The 19,206-nt window shown below is 33.5% G+C and overlaps 1 pseudogene across 1 annotated transcript; it reads left to right on the top strand.

The window, feature by feature from the left end:
- Positions 1-2,228: 2,228 nt before the first annotated feature.
- Positions 2,229-7,397, top strand: LOC147393949 (transcription factor MYB90 pseudogene; annotated as a pseudogene). Its single transcript, XR_015181660.1, has 3 exons — positions 2,229-2,415; positions 6,341-6,470; positions 6,896-7,397. The product of XR_015181660.1 is annotated as a transcription factor MYB90 pseudogene (transcript).
- The last annotated feature ends 11,809 nt before the right edge of the window (positions 7,398-19,206 follow it).

Raw genomic sequence — 19,206 nt, 5'->3', positions numbered from 1 at the left:
TTGAAAATCTCGACGTCGTCGTCCTTTATCCCTTCTGCGACGGAGGATGGTTTGATCTTGAAACGGATGAAATTCGTGGTCGAAGTTGCGAAACTTTCGTATATATATACGACTGATTTTTTACAATACGAGGTGAAAAAGGTGAGAAAATAGAAGGAACTTGGATGGTTTTTGTAGAGAACGAGACTGCGGACGTTTTTCCCTTCTGCGTCGAAAGTCAACGGCGAGCCGTTAGCGACAGATCTGGGGTAGAAAATCGAAGAAAAATGAATTTTTTTTTTAAAAACGTTGGCTGGTTTTGGAGGAGTTTGGAAGATGAATAGTGAAAAAAAATTTATTTATATAAAGTCTTGGGACAAAATCAGTATTTCGTCTATTGTTTCGATCGACGATAACTTAACCGTCCGGACTCCAAAAGTGATAAATGAATATTTTATTTCGCCTAATTTTTTGTTTGGGATCTAATGGTATGGTTAATTTCTACAAATTTTATCTCTAACAAAATTTATATTTTTGGCCTGAGGTGACCCCTAAAATTGACGTTATTTTCATTTTTAACGATAATTCAACTTTCTGTACTCCAAAAATGACAAATAAATAGTCCATGTTTAATAAGTTTTCGTTACGAAATCAAAGGTATGATCGAATCTTAAAAATTCTTTCTCTAGCAAAAAGTCATTACTTTAACGTGGTCCAACTCAATAATCGAGGATTTTACAACTTTTTTGTTCGAATTCGCATTCGAGTGTGCTTATAGGCTAAAGTATGTTTTTCAATCATTTTAAATCCAATGGTGAGGTCAAATTCCATTAAAATGATCATAACAAAATCTTACAATTTTACCCTAAGTCCCACTTTTAGGATTTTATCAAAATTTCACTATTTTTTTTCTCGAGATACGAATAAAAATTAGGGATTTTACAACAACATTAGTGGAGACCTAGTTTGCTTAGTAGGGTAGACCTTGTCTGAGTTTCTGTGTAATCCTAGTTTACACGTATCAAGTCCTGAGATCTCGGAAGAGATCTTCCCTAGAATTAGTAACTCAATCCCAGATATCCCAATTCCATTTAGGATCCTTACTATTCGAAGATTCATCGTGATCACATCCCAATTGAAGACTAAACCCTGATTCGAGGAAAGATCTATAAATAGAGAGATCAACAGAGGCAAGGAGATCTTTTGGTTAATCTAAAAGAGAAATAGTCTGTTTTTTTATTATTATTTTTTGTAACTCTAACTTGAACGTCGGAGGGTCATTGGCAAGTACCACACCAATGCTAACAGAAAGGATGAGGGAACAACTTTGGATCAGTAGGACATAGTCTATCAAGGTATCGCCAGATTTTGCCTCTATAATAATAATAATTATTATTTTTATCGGTTAGGAAAGCAATTATTAATTTATTATAAAAATCTATTTTCATATAAGAAAAATGCTAAACTGACTTCCTTAATTTCAACACTGCACTAACATAGAGGTGTGCAAAGAACCATAGATGTTTGAGCCGTCCTACACTGCCTTCATTGAACACTATGTTCAACACTGAATTGACATGGCAATGCATAGATAACCACAAATTTCTTTACGAAGGCAGGTCAGCATTTTCCTAGATTGTTTCCTCAATATACATATAAAAAACATCTATGGTTCTGTGCACACCACCACGTCAGTCAGCACAGTGTGATAGGTAGTCAGTATAGAAGGGCCTATATTGTAATTATTCCCTTTAATCAAAGAAATAATTGGAAGTCAAAATCTGCCTTACACAATGTGAAAAAGGCTCAAATTTGACGGCCTTGGGCCGTCAAATTTCATAAAATTCGACGGATCAAGAGGTCGAATTGTTGTCGAATTTTTTATTTTCAACGGGTCGAAACTGTCAAATTAATGAAGGATGAGAAAAGTTCGACAACTATAAGCTATCAAATCTGGGAACATCAAAAATTTCGACAGTCCTATACCGTCAAAATTTAGTTTCTAAAATTCGTGGGCCTTGGCCCCGTCAAATTTTTCTGTGGAATTTTTCAGTTTTCACATATTGTTATTTGGGCCTCTTGAATGGACTGATGGTTAGATTAATAATTGGAAAGATATTTTCTTACTCTTTTGAACAGTGTTTAGGAGAATTCCAATTTGTGGGTAGAATCTGTGCACGATAACTTCATATGGGAATATTATAAATAAGTTGCATTGGAGACTTTTTAAAACTCCAAATTAAGTATCAATGTATACTAATATTGCTCCCACCTTTACCCAACCATTACAGTTAGGTACAAAGGCACCGCCACAAAGTACGGACCGTTCCTCTAGAGTAAGGAAAGGTGCTTGGACAAAAGAAGAAGATAATCTTCTAAAGAAGTGTGTGGACAAGTATGGAGAAGGAAACTGGCATAAAGTTCCTCTTAGAGCAGGTACATCACTCTTCAACATGTAGATTTACCCATTTGTCAGTCTGGTTCCGGTGTCAAACTATACTCAAAATCGAAACCTATTATATCTCTAGATTCTAATATCGAGCTACGCTTGTCATTGATGCATGGTACTAAGATGAGAGGAGAACATGATATTTACGGATCCCTATATATATCCTCTCATCTAATTAGTCATTTGTTATGCGTCAAATATCATTATTATTATTTATTTAGCATGGTTATCCCAACCATTCGGTTGAGACTAATTCTACGGTCACACGCACCACCATCTAGCTCAAAAATTCCTACATGCAACTGGTTGAGTCGAGGGTCGACTGGACCTGAAGGGTGGTCCCAAGGAATTCCTTGTTTTGTGAGGTTTCAAACACTTGACCTACTCTTCCTGATGAGCTTGTCAAGGCTATGCATATGAGACTATAGTTTTCCTATACACATTTGTTTTAGTTCCTAAGATTTAGTGTGTCCGAGAAACTTCGTTGGTTTTAGTTTTAGTGCCTATCAATTAGGGTGTGGAGGAAACTAAGACTAAACCAAGTTAATTAAAAAACACAGATGAACTTGATACTTTTGAAGGGTTTTGTAGTTGTAGACACTAATACATGGGCACAGATGAACTTGGATACTTTTCAAGGGTTTTTATGTTGTAGACACTAATACATGGGGTTTTATAGTTGTTGCTACGAAGATAAGTTGGTGGTGGATAACTTAGCCAACTCCATCACCTCTAATTCTTGGAGTAAATTTTTACTTTTCTTTTCTTTTATTTTCTTTTGTTAAGCAAGTGGGGTATATTAAAGGATTTTCTAGTCTTAACCCATGGTTGACACTATGTATCAAACAGATGATTGAGAGAAGAGGAGCAATACAGATCTCCTAGAGAGACCTTGGTCCATATTTGTATGGATTAGTGATATTTTTCAAGGGATACATTTTTCTTGAGAATCCCAAGCATCTCAACAGTCTGTTTGATGGAGAGTAGGCCATAAAATGGGTAGGATTTTATTTGAATCTGAACCCAAATTTAGTAAGTTTGGTTCCTTGAAGTATATCCAAATAAAAAGATGGATCGAGTATGGGTTGATATCCCTTGGCCCGAGTTGGATCCAGTTAATATCCTTCTTCTACTACTTTTGTATAACATGAATTCTTTTACATATATATATGGGGAGCATTCGGCCGACAATTTTAAGATGATAAAATGCTGACAATTTTTTTGTCTCATGTGGCTTAAAATTTTCGGATTGAGCTGATTTTTTGTGAGAATCATCTCTATGGTGAGGAGATCATCCTCACCAAAACTCATCCGAATCTGAAACTTCTAAATCCATCAAAAGTGATTTACAAAATTTTGATAAAAAATTGACGGTTCACAATTCTAAAATACTTTTGGTGAGGTTAGAAGTTTCAGATTGGGCTGGTTTTTGGTGAGGATGATCTCCTAATCATAGAGATCATCCCCACAAAAAATTAGCTCAATCAAAAACTTTTAAACCACATAGGAAAAAAAATTTGTCAGCGTTATATCATCTTAAGATTGTCAACCGAATGCCCCCTATATATACTAGAGTTCACATGGTCGTATTTGGGGGTTAAGGTAAAAACGAAAAACAAAAAAATTGGAAGGATATTATTAAAAAAAATTGAGGTTAAGAAGTTAAAAATGAAAAATAATAAAGTGGGTTAAAAATGAGATACAATAAAATTAGACGGAATAAAGAGGAAAGTCCAAAAAATAAGTCGATAGGACATTTGTCCACCCACAAAACTGCATGGAGTTGATGGGATGTTTATCTCCTCAACACAAAATTGTCGCAATTCAACTGTGTTTTATTATATAGATATATCAAAATAATTATAATGGTAAAATAGAATAGTATAGCAATTAAAAAAGAAATATCACAAAAAATATTTGAATGATTCGAAATTATCCGACCCAATTGACCAAAATCAAGTAATTTGGTCGGGATGGAACCGGATATGGGTTTAGGAAAAATAAAATGATTTAGATATGGTTGTAGCTAATAGGATTCATGTTAGATTAAAATCCAAATCCAAATTCGGATCTAGTTATACTCAGATCCAACCCCAAAAATCTGTACTCCTAGACAAATCTGTACTTATGAAGTCATAGTGATCACGAGGAAATCTGTGTTTAAGTTATTATCTCGTCCCTATGTTTTATGAAGAGCCTCCACAGTGGGTTGAGGATAGAAATTAAAGTCCTAGGAAAATGCTAACCTCAACCCACGAGTTGAATCTCTCCATCAACATCACCATTGGGATTATAGAAATTCTGAAAGACAATGTCTCCTTAGGAAAAAGAGTATTAATCTCTAGAAGATAAGAACTGATCTCTAGAAATTTTTTGTTCATCCTCAAATCCCAATGGGCATGTTGATGGAGAGCCTCAATTGTGGGTCGAGGCTAGAAAAGTTGAAAGTCCTACAAGGAGGGTTAAATCCTGCCTCTCACAACCTCAAATTTTGTCACAAAGATCTCTCACTTAGATGTCTGTCTGGCAAGATTTGAGGTAAGGGAAGGACGTTTCAACTCTTCTCATTAATCGATTTGACATTCGAACAAAAAATTTCTAGAGATCAGTTCTTATCTTCTAGAGATTAATACACTTTTTCCTAAGGTGACATTGTCCTTCAGAATTTCTATAATCCCAATGGTCATGTTGACAGAGAACCTCAATTGTGGGTTGAAGCTAGAAAAGTTGAAAGTCCTATAGGGAGGAGGGTTAAATCTTGCCTCGCACGACCTCAAATTTTGTCTCATAGATCTCTCACTAAGTGAACTAGGTAAAAAAAAAAACATAAAAAATCTTACATGTCTATCTGGCAAGATTTGAGGTGTGGGAAGGACGTTTCAACCCTACTCATTAATGGATTTGACATTCGAACAAAAAATTTCTAGAGATCAGTTTTTATCTTCTAGAGATTAATACACTTTTTCCTAAGGAGACATTGTCCTTCAGAATTTCTATAATCCCAATGGTCATGTTGATGGAGAGCCTCAACTGTGGGTCGAGGCTAGAAAAGTTGAAAGTCCTATAGGGAGGAGGGTTAAATCTTGCCTCCCACAACCTCAAATTTTGTCACATAGATCTCTCATTAAGTGAACTAGATAAAAAAAACATAAAAAATCTTAGATGTCTGTCTGGCAAGATTTGAGGTGTGGGAAGGACGTTTCAACCCTTCTCATTAATGAATTTGACAGTCGGGGCTAAAGAGTGAGCAGAAGCATCATCAAGAATTTTTTCAATTTAGTTTTTTAAATTTTTTAATTTTATCTTATTATTATGGTTTGTGGACAATTGGATACTATTAAACGGGTTTGATTTAGTATGACTTATCTAAACATTCTTTTTATAATGGATTTGGAGGTTTTACGCGATTTTATTTGCTAATGATTTTGTATTCAACCTTTATATTTCTTGTTTAAGATACACACACACATACATATATATATATATATATATATATATATATATATATATATATATATATAAAGGTTGAATACAAAATCATTAGCAAATAAAAATGCGTAAAACCTCCAAATCCATTATAAAAAGAAGGTTTAGATAAGTCATACTAAATCAAACCCGTTTATTTACGGATTAAAATAAATTTAAGATTGTTCAACGAGCCCAATTCACCCCACCCGTCCAAAATTACTTAACTCGTGCTAACCTAAGCTCAACCCAATTTTAGAAACTCAAGCTCGGGTTGAGCTTGGGTTAGTGAACTCAAGCCCAATAATCAGATTTGAGTTGAACTTGGGTTGAGGTTCTCTCACTTGGGTTGAGTCTGGGTTTACCCTCCAACCAGCCAAATCAGCCCAGGTTGTAGACCTATTTAATATTTATTTAAAATAAAAAGTAAAGTATTTTTTTTTTCAGGCCTAAATCGGTGCCGTAAAAGCTGTAGGTTGAGATGGTTGAATTATCTGCATCCGAATATCAAAAGAGGAGAGTTCTCATCAGATGAAGTTGATCTCATTATCAGGATGCATAAGCTCTTAGGCAACAGGCAAGTTTAATTAATTATTGCTCTTCTTTTAACATTTCTGTACTCTTTGGAGTGTTGTGTTGCAACACTGGGACACTTAGTGTCCAGGGATGAAATGATATCAGCCGCTCTTTCCTCTATAGAACTACCTATGACAGGCAGTACTAGAGGAAAGTCCACACCATAAAGTGTGAGAAAAGTACAATAATGCCAAAAAGGTAAAAAGAGGAGAGCATGTTCATTGCTATATACCTGTCAAAATTGTTATATTTTCTAAGATTAATTCTGTTAAAAATTATTTTTTCTCTCCTCCCCCCAACCCACCTTTTTATTAACAAAGACAATGGTGAATGGGTGAGAATTTGATGAAAACTTGACAATCATACACGCCCTTGTTAGTAGATCATCAACATTAGAGACTAAATTAATTTTCCTTCATTTTATAGGTGGTCATTAATCGCTGGCAGAATTCCAGGACGAACAGCAAATGATATAAAAAACTATTGGAACACTCATCTGAACAAAAAGCTTGTCTGTTCATGCAACCAACTCAAATCTGAAATGAAAAGCATGAAGACCTCCAAAGTTGTAAAATCTCATCCAAGGACCTTCTCCAAAAATACTCAATGGTTGAGAGGGATTAGTGACTCCACAGAGACCACACAACATGAAAAAATTCCTAGCAAGTCTACGACCGAGCTTCTGCAAGAACAATGCGATCAACGTTTGAAGAGTTTAGTATCTGAGGAGGAACAAGAGAAGAGGGCCTGCTCTTTAATGGATTCTGGAGAGGACCTTATTAGAAGCTATTACGTGGAGGGTGTGGAACCACAAAGTACTAACGGAGGGAACATTTTTATTGAAGAAGGCAAGAATGATTGGGATGACTTGTACTCGAATATGGATCTTTGGGGTCTACTGGGTTCGGAACATGAAACAATGATGTAATATGTAATGAAAGCCACTCATTTATTGACTATTATCATGAGAGAAGGACTAGAGGGTCGTTGACAGCGAAATCTTCTTTAAAAAATGCCCCCACAATATATTCAAATTTACTGATTATTAGGAAAAAAATTCCCCGCATATAATGAACAAAATAGCAAAGAATAATGCTGAAGTGACCACGAGATTGACCTCAATTCACACTTTACCGATGTGGAGTTGTGTACCAAACCATAGATGTTTTTCATCAAGATACAAGTGAAAAGCATTTGTGGTTGTGTGAGTACCACCATATCAACAAAATGTGAATTGAAGTCACTCCAGCACAGCTCAATAACAAAAGCATAAATATTTTAACATGATTAGTTATCATGTTGAAATTAAAAGATATTATTTTAATCTTTAATATTATAATAAGACGAATAACAATACTCTTTTTGGTACGCTCTCTAACTTGACACTTAACAGAACTATAAATCTTTGTTTTTGTGTATTCTATCCCGAAGTAAAGGATCTACGGTTCTATGAAGGAAGCGTACAAAAAAAGAAACTCTCAAATTTTCAATTTTAGAGATATGGTTATATAGCTAAAATCCAGAAATAGATGTCACCAAACAATTGGTCTAGGTATAAGATGAGCTGAGTAGTTGAGATGCACTTGACTGATTTGGAAGATGTGTCCATCACATTTAAGTAAACACTTGAGTCTGATTTGTAATGTTTTAGTGTATTAAGTACTTAGTTATTACATTTCACCGTTTGGGATAGGTGAGATAGGACATGTCACATTCACCTCTGCCCTTATAAGTACTTGTGGATTATCATCATAATGAGTAGATTTGACTAATGGGAGAGCTCAAATCATCATTATAATTGGAATCTTTCACTAACCTTACAAATCAAATAGTTTTTGAGATCTTATCGAACTGATGTGACATGTGATTTTAAGTCTGGTTTACATTTCTATCATTCCGACTAACCCACTATGGGAACCTTCACACCATTTCATGGGTTTCACCAGCCTGCGATTAATACTGTCCCATTGAATCATGTTCACCTTACTAACCGTTTTGAACCTCATTCAGGTACTAAATCTAACTTTGATAGATACTTTTTTTTTTCTTACAGTGAGCTTTTGGTATTGGTATTTTCCCTTAGGCCCTACTCAATCTTTAGGGACACATGTAATTATCATAAAGCATGGAAAACATGATCTCTGCAATTGCCCCTTTTTGGTAGCATGGTATACCGAGGTGGAAAAAACCAATTAAAATCTATTAAAGCAAACATCAAAGATTGACCAAAATACCCTAATTTTTTCTAACCAAAGCATATAACAGCCTTAAAACACGAGAGGGAAATGAAATAACATTAGATTTGTCTCCAACCACATAAATCAACTAAAATTCAAACAAAAAAAGAAAACCTAGAATGAGAAAATTAAAAAATTGAAGAGAGAAGACAAATGTTAATGATTGAAACATTAAAAAACCATAAACATTCAAAAACAAAACCCTAAAATGAAAAAAAAAAAAAAAACAAACAAATTTGAAGAAAACCCAACATAGATGAATTGTGAGAGAATGAGAACAATAGACATTTGAAGAAGAGAAATGTACAAACATATGAGATAAAAGGGAGCTTTGAAACGAGAATACCAGAAAATCAAGATTGTGCGAGAAAATTAGAACTCCAAAAACCCTATGGATCAAAACACCATTGCGAACTCGATGCATCGATCTTCCTCATATAAAACCACCTTTCGAATTGGAGAATTGAAGGAGAGATTAATAGAATTTGTAGCTATTAGGAATTTTTTGACCTGAAGATTTCACGATTTACACTGATTAAGGGCTTCTTTTGATCTCCTTATGCATCTCACTTGAATCAGCCCTAATGATTCAGCTCAGCAGAGAGGAGAACAGGTTGTGGAAATCGAAGAAAGTAGAAATGTGAGACTTCTTTGAGTTTTACGGTCCTTTCCTCTTACGATATGAGTCGTAAATACATATTCTCTTGATAGGCATGTAAGGGAAACGTAAATTTAAAATAATTTTTGGCAGTTGAAACAGCTTAGTACTGTTTTTATTTAGAAATGGCTTACTACCATTTTAAACAGTCGTTCTTATTTCCCACTTTTCTTGTAGTGTCATCTTGGTATCAACAACGATATCGATATGCACGATGTCTCAACCTTCACATCATCTCACAGGATAAACTAGATGTCTTAGACGATATTTTAAAAATCTCGGCCGAGTCAGTAAAACTTGATTTAGTAAATCGGGATTTTATAGATTTTGATTACAATAATTAATTTTATTTAGAATTTAAATATTTATTATATAAATAAAACATGATTTTATGACTAAACATATTCTATCCTACCTTATTTTACTAAAAAATTAAAATTATTTTAATTTAAATATATGCAAATCAATCTTTATAAATCAAGATAAATGGTTTGTCTCATCCGAGACGAGTTGACTCCTTCTAGACAACTCAGTCTTGTCCATGGACAAGCCGAGACATCAAACTGAGTTTTGAAACTATGCTCCATACAGAAGTAAATTGTACGAATCACAAACACTCACTCAGTAATAGAAATTGACATAAATCCACAAATGAGAAGGTCTATGGATTTTTACTTAGATCCATATTAAATAATTTTTAAATTACAAAATCCTTGGATACATCTTTTAATGTTTTTAAAATAATTTATATGTAATAATGTAAAATAAAATAGTAGTTTTATCTTTTAAAATTATCTTGACCAATAATTAATTGTGCATCTATAAAAGCTTACGATCTCATGATTAATCCAAGCACATTTTAGAATAATATTACTCCCTTTTATTGTTTAATATCAAAGTTTTAAAATCTCTTATCGTTTCGATTAGGGGTGCAACGTGGTCTGGTTTCTAATCGAGAACCAAACCAAACCGATAGCTTTGGGGTGGTTTAGTTCGGTTTGGAATAAGTTGTGGTTTGGTTTTGACTTACAAAAATAGAGAACCGATCAATTTGATTCGATTCTCGGATCAAGCTTGTATAGAACCGAACTAAACTGATAATCGAACCCTTATATATATATATATAGATATAATTACTATGAATTATTTTATGAGTTAGGACATAGACTAATGATCTCTTATGAATAAATTAATGGATAGATTAGTAATTTATTGTATGAAATTTTATGTTTGGTTTTTCATTAAAAATTGTTACTTATCATTTATAAAATATTAGTATCTAATTTTATTTTTTTTTTAAATGTAGTAAAAATTAGTATTTTTAAACAAAATATATAAAATAATTTACGTTCTTTCTCATCATATCCGATAGGCTATCGAATTGGATCCTTATTGAATCTAAATCCTCAGTCCATATCCGAAGTTATATTTTAATCGGAATGGATTCGTCTATTGACATCCCAATGAATATCAACGTATACAATCTTGACACAATTTAACTAATTACAACTAGACAAGCTATTCAAAAGTTGGCCTTGAGGTTGGATTACAAATTTTTAACCAAGTGGTTGTTGAAGAAAAATATATGATACTTTTTTATCAGTATAATAAAATTAGATAGTTGTTATTGCCACACCAACTTTTATTAATGCCACACCAATACCTATGTAAAAACCAAAGAATTACACACAATTGGTGTGTCGTTAGTAAAAGTTGGTGCGTCAATAGTAATTCTCTAAAAATATCTTGATAATGAACTGAAAGGATATGTCGAGAAAATATGATTTGCAATCATCATTTTTCAAGTCTACATAATTGGTAGACAAATAATTGTCCTTCGGAGTTTTGGGTACATTTGTCAATAAGACGTCCCACTTCATTAAGAAAGATTCTAAAATCATCACCTTTTAGCTATCACAATCCCACTGCCAACCATCGTTAACAAATTCCGAATGCGGCTAATATTCGACACGCATAAAATTCGAGTTGTATTCGATTTTGGATCATAGAAATTCAATTTAAAATTTGATAATTGAAAAATATGCTGTATATATTTTATATATATATTATCCGTCTCATTTCAAAATTTTAAAAATAAAAAATTTGATGATGATAATGAAATTGATGATTTTAATGAAAATGGTGAAGGTGATAATGATGATAGGCATTGATGTTATTTTTTTATTGGTTTATAAAAGAAAATCAAAATCAAGAGATAAATCATTAATTCGGAAAATTAAATTATAAATTTAAATAAATGTAGACCATGTCATTATTTTTTTTAAGATAAAAGAGACCTTTATAATCTAAAAATGTTAATTCTTCTAAATTTTGATCACTTCAAAGTCGACTTGTGTTACACGTCGCAACTCACAAGTTTATACTTTGCAAGTTATAATAGTATTTTTTTTCAACCAAGTTTCTAAAATTAGTAAAAATCGTAAAGTTCAAAAAATAAAAATGTGTTTTATTCTTTTTTAAGTTAAAATTCGTAAATTATTCAAAATAGTTCAATAATCCAGAAAATAATACTCTCATTGAAAAAAAAAATGAAAAATCCGTGAATTTTTCAAGAATTAAAGCAGAGATTACTAACAAGGCTACCAAGTGTTTGCCAAAACATCAAACATCGTAAACGTCATTTTCTGTTTACTGCTAAAATGGCAGCATTCTCCAAATGTCCATGATTCATGACTCTCAAATTGTTGACATTCACACACATAGCAAACCTCCAAGACCATAGCTGTTTTAGTAAAAGTCCATGTAAATTAATATCTGTTTCCCTGATCAAATCGAAAGACAATGCATTTGATTGATGATGAAATAACAGCTAATTTGAATATTTTTTTCAAAATATTTAAAATTCTTCCTTTTCAACTTCCCTTTTTCTGTCAATAATGACTTCCTCATCATTTCAAGTAATTATTTTAAAAGCAAGCTTTAAAATATTAACTTCATTTTGGAGAATGCAATTTTAAATTTTATTTTTGACTAAATCTGAAGCGATTTCGAAAGATATTTGTCTCTATTGATCAAAAATCCCAAGCAAGCTAAGTTTGGCTTTGAAAGATGATATCACTTGTATGTAAACCAATCAACAAAAACCTTAATTTTGTTCAAGAGTGGAAGTGAAAGGTATGGTGTCTTGTCCCCAAATAATGGGCCTATGTGAGTCCATGGGCAAAATTTTAATTTTAAAATTTTTGGTTGCATTAGTGGTATTTTTGTAATTATGCTTTTAGAAAATTAACATTTTGGGTATAATGAAGAAATTTTGAGTCGGCCCAATTATGAAAGTTGCTTACAATGTCATTTTCCATCTAGAGTCTGAATTTGATATGATATTCTGAGATAAAAAAAAGTTGGCTTGTTGTTTTAGAATTTGGGCATTATTTAATTCGTTTTTTCAAAATAAAAATAAAAATAAAAATCACATCATTGAACCACAAATAAATATGATTGGCCGTCAATAGCCCGAATCATTTTGATCAATGAGAGTTTGATTTTTTTTTTTTTTTTCTAATTTAGTTGTTTTTAGTTTGGTATTTGTAGATGCAAAATCTTGCAGTACCTCGTGATTCTCACTGTTTAAAGAACTCTAGCTTTCCTGTGCTTCTAGGTGTGCTTGCAACAACACTATTCCGACACCCAAATCAAGATTTTTAATATAAGAAGTAGAGCAGGGTATTTTCATAGAGAAATTGCATAGCTTTCAATACCTTGCTCCCATGCATTTATAGAAGTTCCCTCCCTTAGATCTTTCTAGATTTTCTCCTTGATTTCCGTTTGAACGGTTGCACTCATTTAGATATTTGCCTTGATTTCCACGGATACAGTTATACTCCTTATTTTATGGGATATGTAACTCTCGAATTTCAAGTACTTTCACTTGAATCTTGGTTATAGGCAAATCCAGCCTTTGTTATCCTTTTCTGTTATTTTGGACGTTCGACTAATTCGATTATGTTGTCCTATAATCCGGGTGTTCAACAAAATTCCTTCGAGATTGCCACGTGTTGCTTTTTCTGAAAAATATCCTCCATAGTATTCAAGGTACTCATAAAATCTCAACCCTTTTATCATTAAGGGGAGTTACTGCATTAAATGGGAATATTCTTAGCTTAATTCAAATAAATATATTTGGAAGCTATCATAACATCATAAGATTCAGATTGGCCATCATAATAACAGTCACGGAAGATGAAATCACCATTAGTGAAGGAACACACTTGAGCATTAACACCAATGGTGAACATCCGACAATATCAAATTAAAATTTATTACCCACTCAATGTGAATATTCTCTTTCTAATTATCAATCTTCACAACTACTATTTGGTTTGAAAGATAAACAAAGTCATTTCAAGCACCAAACTAACATAGCTTGAAAATTATCACAAACTATTGCATCAATTGTGAGATCAATTGATGCAACATTCTCCAAAATCTTACCTTGAGTACATCATGAAACCCCTTTAAAAATTCTTTCGTTTAGCTTAAACAAAGCATGTCATTTACCCTTACATGCAGATAATAATCAATTATTGATAAAAATTCCATTACTACATCTGGAAATTAGAGATGTTCCATCAATCCATGCAAGGATATCTCCAATGCCCACAAACTATTGTTTTCAATCAAAGAACAAAATAGTTTTATCATACCCTCGATGATCTGCAGTGTAGAAATGTATCTTTGTCTCCGACATGAGAAATGGTTGAATGGAAGTGTAAGACTATGGATGGTTGGTCATAAAATACAAACAATGATTGAACCTGTATCAACTACTTTTCTTTGTAATAATTATGAGCAAAAAAGTATCCCGACTATCAAAATCAAATGAAGATGAAGAGAATAGAATTTCTGATAACATTTAGTGGGTGGGGCATTGATGTTTTTACAGCCCTTTTGTTGTTTTTAACATAATAACTTGTGCTAATAGACAAATTCATCATGCCATGTTAGAACAATACAAGCATCTATTGTTCTATTTCTATATTTTTTTCGGAATCTTAGATGTAGGCCCATGCTCATATCATCTTCATGTTCATTTTGTTTGTACACCCAACACCATCACATGTACCGGTTTTTTGTTTTTATAAGGTAAGCTATCTATTATGAAGCTCTAATGTTTATTTGAATAATGAATTCAAATGCATAAGTGATTCTGATGCAACATCAATTGATTGATGGATAAGAATACTAAATCCTAACTGCATAAAAGAAACAGAAGCCTTGGAGAGGGCTACAATCTGTTTGAAGAAGCTAATAAAGGTATGAGCTACTTCTAGTTAATTTTTTATCTACTAATGTTCGCAACAAGGATCATCCATCAATTACATGCCAACATGTGTTGTCTTCTTTATGTGTCAAGTGTCCAATAGAGACTCCTGTGGTGTGGTGTCCAATAGGGACATGGTTTCAAAGAGCTACAGCCCCTAAGATTTATGTCGCAGAAGTGCTACTTGAGTTCCTACTGGTAACACTAGGAAGAACGAGATGTTGTCCAGTATGTATTTGCTCTACATACTTCATTTTCCCCTTTAGGATGCCGGCCTAGAAATATCTCATTTTGGACATGCATTACCTTCATAGCAGATACTTCTCAATTTGTTCTTCATGCTTCATTTTGGCCTTTAAGATGTTAGTGCCAATAGATGATACATTGGAAAAGATTAAACAAAGCATTTTCTATTTTATGCAACAAAGTGGCTGGATAATTTTGTAGATAGTAGATTCCAAGAAGTTGTCATCCCAGAATAGAAAGGGGTTATGATTTCAGTGTTAAGATCCAAAGGTGCTTTATGACTCGTCATTTGGCGGTTCACAATAGAGCAAAGTGGGTTTTACGTTTCTTGGTAAGATTATTTGTAAGAATGGGTATCGCAAAACTTGATTTTCAAGATTATCATTAGAATAGGAATTCTGAACTGGTCTTTAGTGACTACTTCATAGGAGCCAATAACTTGATTTTCAAGGTTTATACAGAACATTTTGTGTGGAATTAGGCACAAGGTGGATTAGAACAAGTCAATGCATTTTTAATTTTCTCCTTCTCCTTATCCTTCGAGGAGATTAAAGTCTCAGGTTAAGGGGGACATTAAAAGTCAGATTTCTAATAACTTGCGAGTGCTTTAGCTGTGGAATTATTGTTAGTTGAACATGGGCATTCCGGTACTTATTAGTGTGGAAGGCCTCCGTATAGAATATTTTATTGAAATTCTTACAATTGAACTTATAGAACTACTTTGAACTTATAGAGCTTTATTTGATATTTTCTTTTATGTTGAATTTTGTGAAAGCTCTCAAATCATCATCATCATTCATTGTACCTGTTTATGACAACATGGGCCTGTTCGGAAGTGAAGAGTTGGGGATGAAAGTTAGCATTCATGATAATTTTTTAAGAAATCTTTCATATCATGAATGCTTCTGTTTTCTCATTTATGACTCATGTGAGAATGCTGAACCTTATATTGATTCAATTTAACAACTTGACAAATTTTTCTCTTTAATGTTAATCCTTGTATGAGGTGTTAGTGAATCTAACTTGTTGTATATGTTTTTCCACAATTAGTATATAAAACATAATTATTTGGATAAATAATTCATTTTTCTGTTGCACTTTACATTTGCAGATGGAACCTGGACAAAGTTCATTTGGTGAGAGGACAAAGTCGAAGAGAAAAAGAAGTTGTACTCGATGCCTCTCATTACAGAATTTAAAGTCAGGAGAAAGATTTGAAATAGTGCAAGATAGCCGTGGACAACCTGTGGGGAAGCATGTGGCTAAGCTCCAAAGATACTTGGGTATATTAATTTGATTAATGTATATGAATTGTAGGTTAATGAGCAGCACAATCAACCCGACAATGATCAATGTCTACAACAACCATAATAGATAGTTTTTGTTTTTTGAGTGATAAACATGGATTTATAAGCATTGACTCTTAATTCAATCGACTTATTATTTTGTTATACTTGTCTCTTAACTAATTTGATTTGTTAAGTAATTGTGTTTAATTGACAGGTTGTATAAAAATAGGTATTTAATTACAAATAATTTTAAAATAAAAGAAATTAAAAAAAAAAAATCTTATTAGCGGTGATCATTACTGCCACTATAGGCATTCAAAATTATATTTATAGCTACGGTAAAAAATTAATTAGCGGCGGTTTTTAACCACAACCATAGATCTCACTCATGTTTATAGCGACGGTAATACACTATTAGCGGCGGTTTCTGACCGTCACTATAGGACTCACTCATATCTATTAGCGGCGGTTTTTGATCGTCACTATAGGACTCACTCATATGTATAGCGACGGTAGTACAATTATTAGCGGCGATTTTTGACCACCACTATAGGCCTCCATATGGCCTTTAGCTACCCCACCTATAGTGGCGCTACACGTGGCCGTCACTATTAATAATAGTGGCGGTTTTTTGGTATTTGCGACGGTTTTTGAACCCCGCTAAAAACCTAAAATTTTGTAATGTAGTTCCCAATCACCAACTAGACACTGGACAGCACACTTAGAGTCGGCATTAATGGTAATGCAATCATAACTCTATCATTGGAACATCATTGAAGTTCGATTTGTTGAAGCCCAGAAATTTCATTGTACCTTGGTAATCTCTTGCTATAAAGCCGAATCCTCCTCCCCATTATTTAATGCACGTCTATATTAAGCTTGATGTAGCCATGGGCTAGACGAATCCAATTGACAGTCTGCTGGATTTTGGCATTTATGCTTGACTTGCACCCCCACCTGATCAGAATCTCTTGCTCATGGCTATTAGCTATGTAGATCACTTCTACGGGGATTTGGAGTTGCCACCATTCTTTTTATAAAAGGGTGTGAATGATCATCCGAAAAATATTTTTGGAAAAAATATCGTTTTGACATCGTAATGACTCTCGTACAGATTAGGACACCGATCCACCTAGGATCTAGGTAAGGATTCTGTTAGAGAGAAAGGAATGGTCATTCTTTTTATAAAATCGAAATAAAAAAGGGCCCAATGATAGACAACTTGTACCCTTAAAAAAAGAGATTTTCTATCAACTCGGATTATAGAAATTATCTCATTAAAGAAGATGATTCTTATCAGAATCTTGCCCTAGGAACAATGTTTTGAAAATTGTTGGCTAATGACTATGGGCCCATTGTTATTAGGGGGCAAATTGGTTCAGTTTGAGGTCAAATTGGAATCAAACCGAGATCGGTTCTACTAAATAAGAACCAAAACCGAACCAAATTCCATTGGAACCAAACCAACCCAAATTGAAGTAAAGTCAGTTTGGTTCTATTTGATTCTACAGATTGCCAATATTCTACAAATTGTAAGTAATAATTTTTAATGAAAAATAAAAAATAAAATTTCATATAATAAATCACAAATCTATCCATAAAAAGTCATTAGTTTATTCCAAAAAATCACTAATCAATGTCCTAATTCCTAAAATAATTCATTATAATTATTATAAACATATATATTTATTTATTGCATAGGGATTCGATTCTCGATCTCGGTTTGGTTCAATTCTATACAAGCTTGATTTGAGAACATAACCAAATTGGTTGGTTCTCCATTACCAAACCACCCCAAAGCTGACAATTTGGTTCAGTTCTCGATTTGAACCAAACAAGTTGCACCCCCTAATTATCATGGGTTGAGAAGGGTCCAATTACTGATTGCCTCAAAACGAGTGAAATGAGGTGTGTGCAAATTTTGTTTCTTTTAAAAGTGGTTACAACCCTTACACTTTCGATCAAATCGAAGTCCGATCTACCAGAGGTAGGGGAGAGTGAACATAACATCTTAGAGACTTTCTAAAAATAGAATTAAAGAAGTGAAGGGGGGAGGTAGAAGAGAGAAATGGAGAGGGGAGAGAGGGGGTGTTATGCTTTATCTAACCCACCTTGAGGTCTTGACTTCTTCTTTTCTTTATTCCTTCTTCCTCTTCTTTTCTTCTTAGGTCCTTAGTGGAATTATGTTGGTTTTCTTTTAGAGGAGAAGAGGTAGTGAGAGGGAAGGAAAGTTGAATAGATAGAAGTTGAGAGTTTTCTTTCTTTTTAGAATTTTTTAAGGCTTGAAATCATAATCCCTTTTTGAGAGACAATGGGGTATTTATTGGATTTTTGGGTTGTTTTTAGTATTAGAAATGTCAAGAGATGAAGGTTAGAAGGAAATGACATGAGATGTAGGTATGAGAAGGATGTCATTTGGAGGTTAAACAGGGGTATTTGTCTAAGGTAATGGAATGGGTCATTTTTAACCCAAGTGGGTTGGATCCTTCAACCTATATGGGTTGAATGTTAGGTAAGACTAAAAGGTGTGGTTATTTAGTTAAGAAAATGACTTGTATAAGAGATTAGGTGATTAAGTTTTGGGAAGGTGGAGGAAATGGTGACAAGTGTCCCAAGGGTGTAGGGGTGTGTGTTAGGTGAGTTAATTAAGGAAAAGGGGTATGGGTTGAGTTGCTTTGGATGGAATGATGGGGGTAAGTTATGACATAGGTGTGGGTGGATTTACTTTTTTTAGGATGATGATAGGGTTGGTTAGAAGAATTTGGGAGGTCAAGGGTGATAGTGACAAGTTTCTACTTAGATGATCAATACCGCATGGACCTTGATTGGTGTTGATCATGGGTATGAACTTTAGGTTTGGGCTTGATTGGGTTGGGTTTGTGTCTTGATGAGTGTTTAAGTCTTAAGATTGACTTGGGTCTAGGGTTTGGATTATAGTTGGGTTGCATGGGATTAGGGTTAGGTTAGGTTAAGGCATTGGCTAGGGTTAAGTGTGTTTTGGAGTAAAGCTAAAATAATTTAACATT

This window comes from Akebia trifoliata, chromosome 9, assembly GCF_017979445.1.
Source record: "Akebia trifoliata isolate Shusen 1 chromosome 9, ASM1797944v1, whole genome shotgun sequence".
Classification (NCBI taxonomy): Eukaryota; Viridiplantae; Streptophyta; class Magnoliopsida; order Ranunculales; family Lardizabalaceae; genus Akebia; species Akebia trifoliata.
The sequence above is the reverse complement of the archived record's forward strand: the minus strand, read 5'-3'. Positions and strand labels throughout refer to the sequence as shown.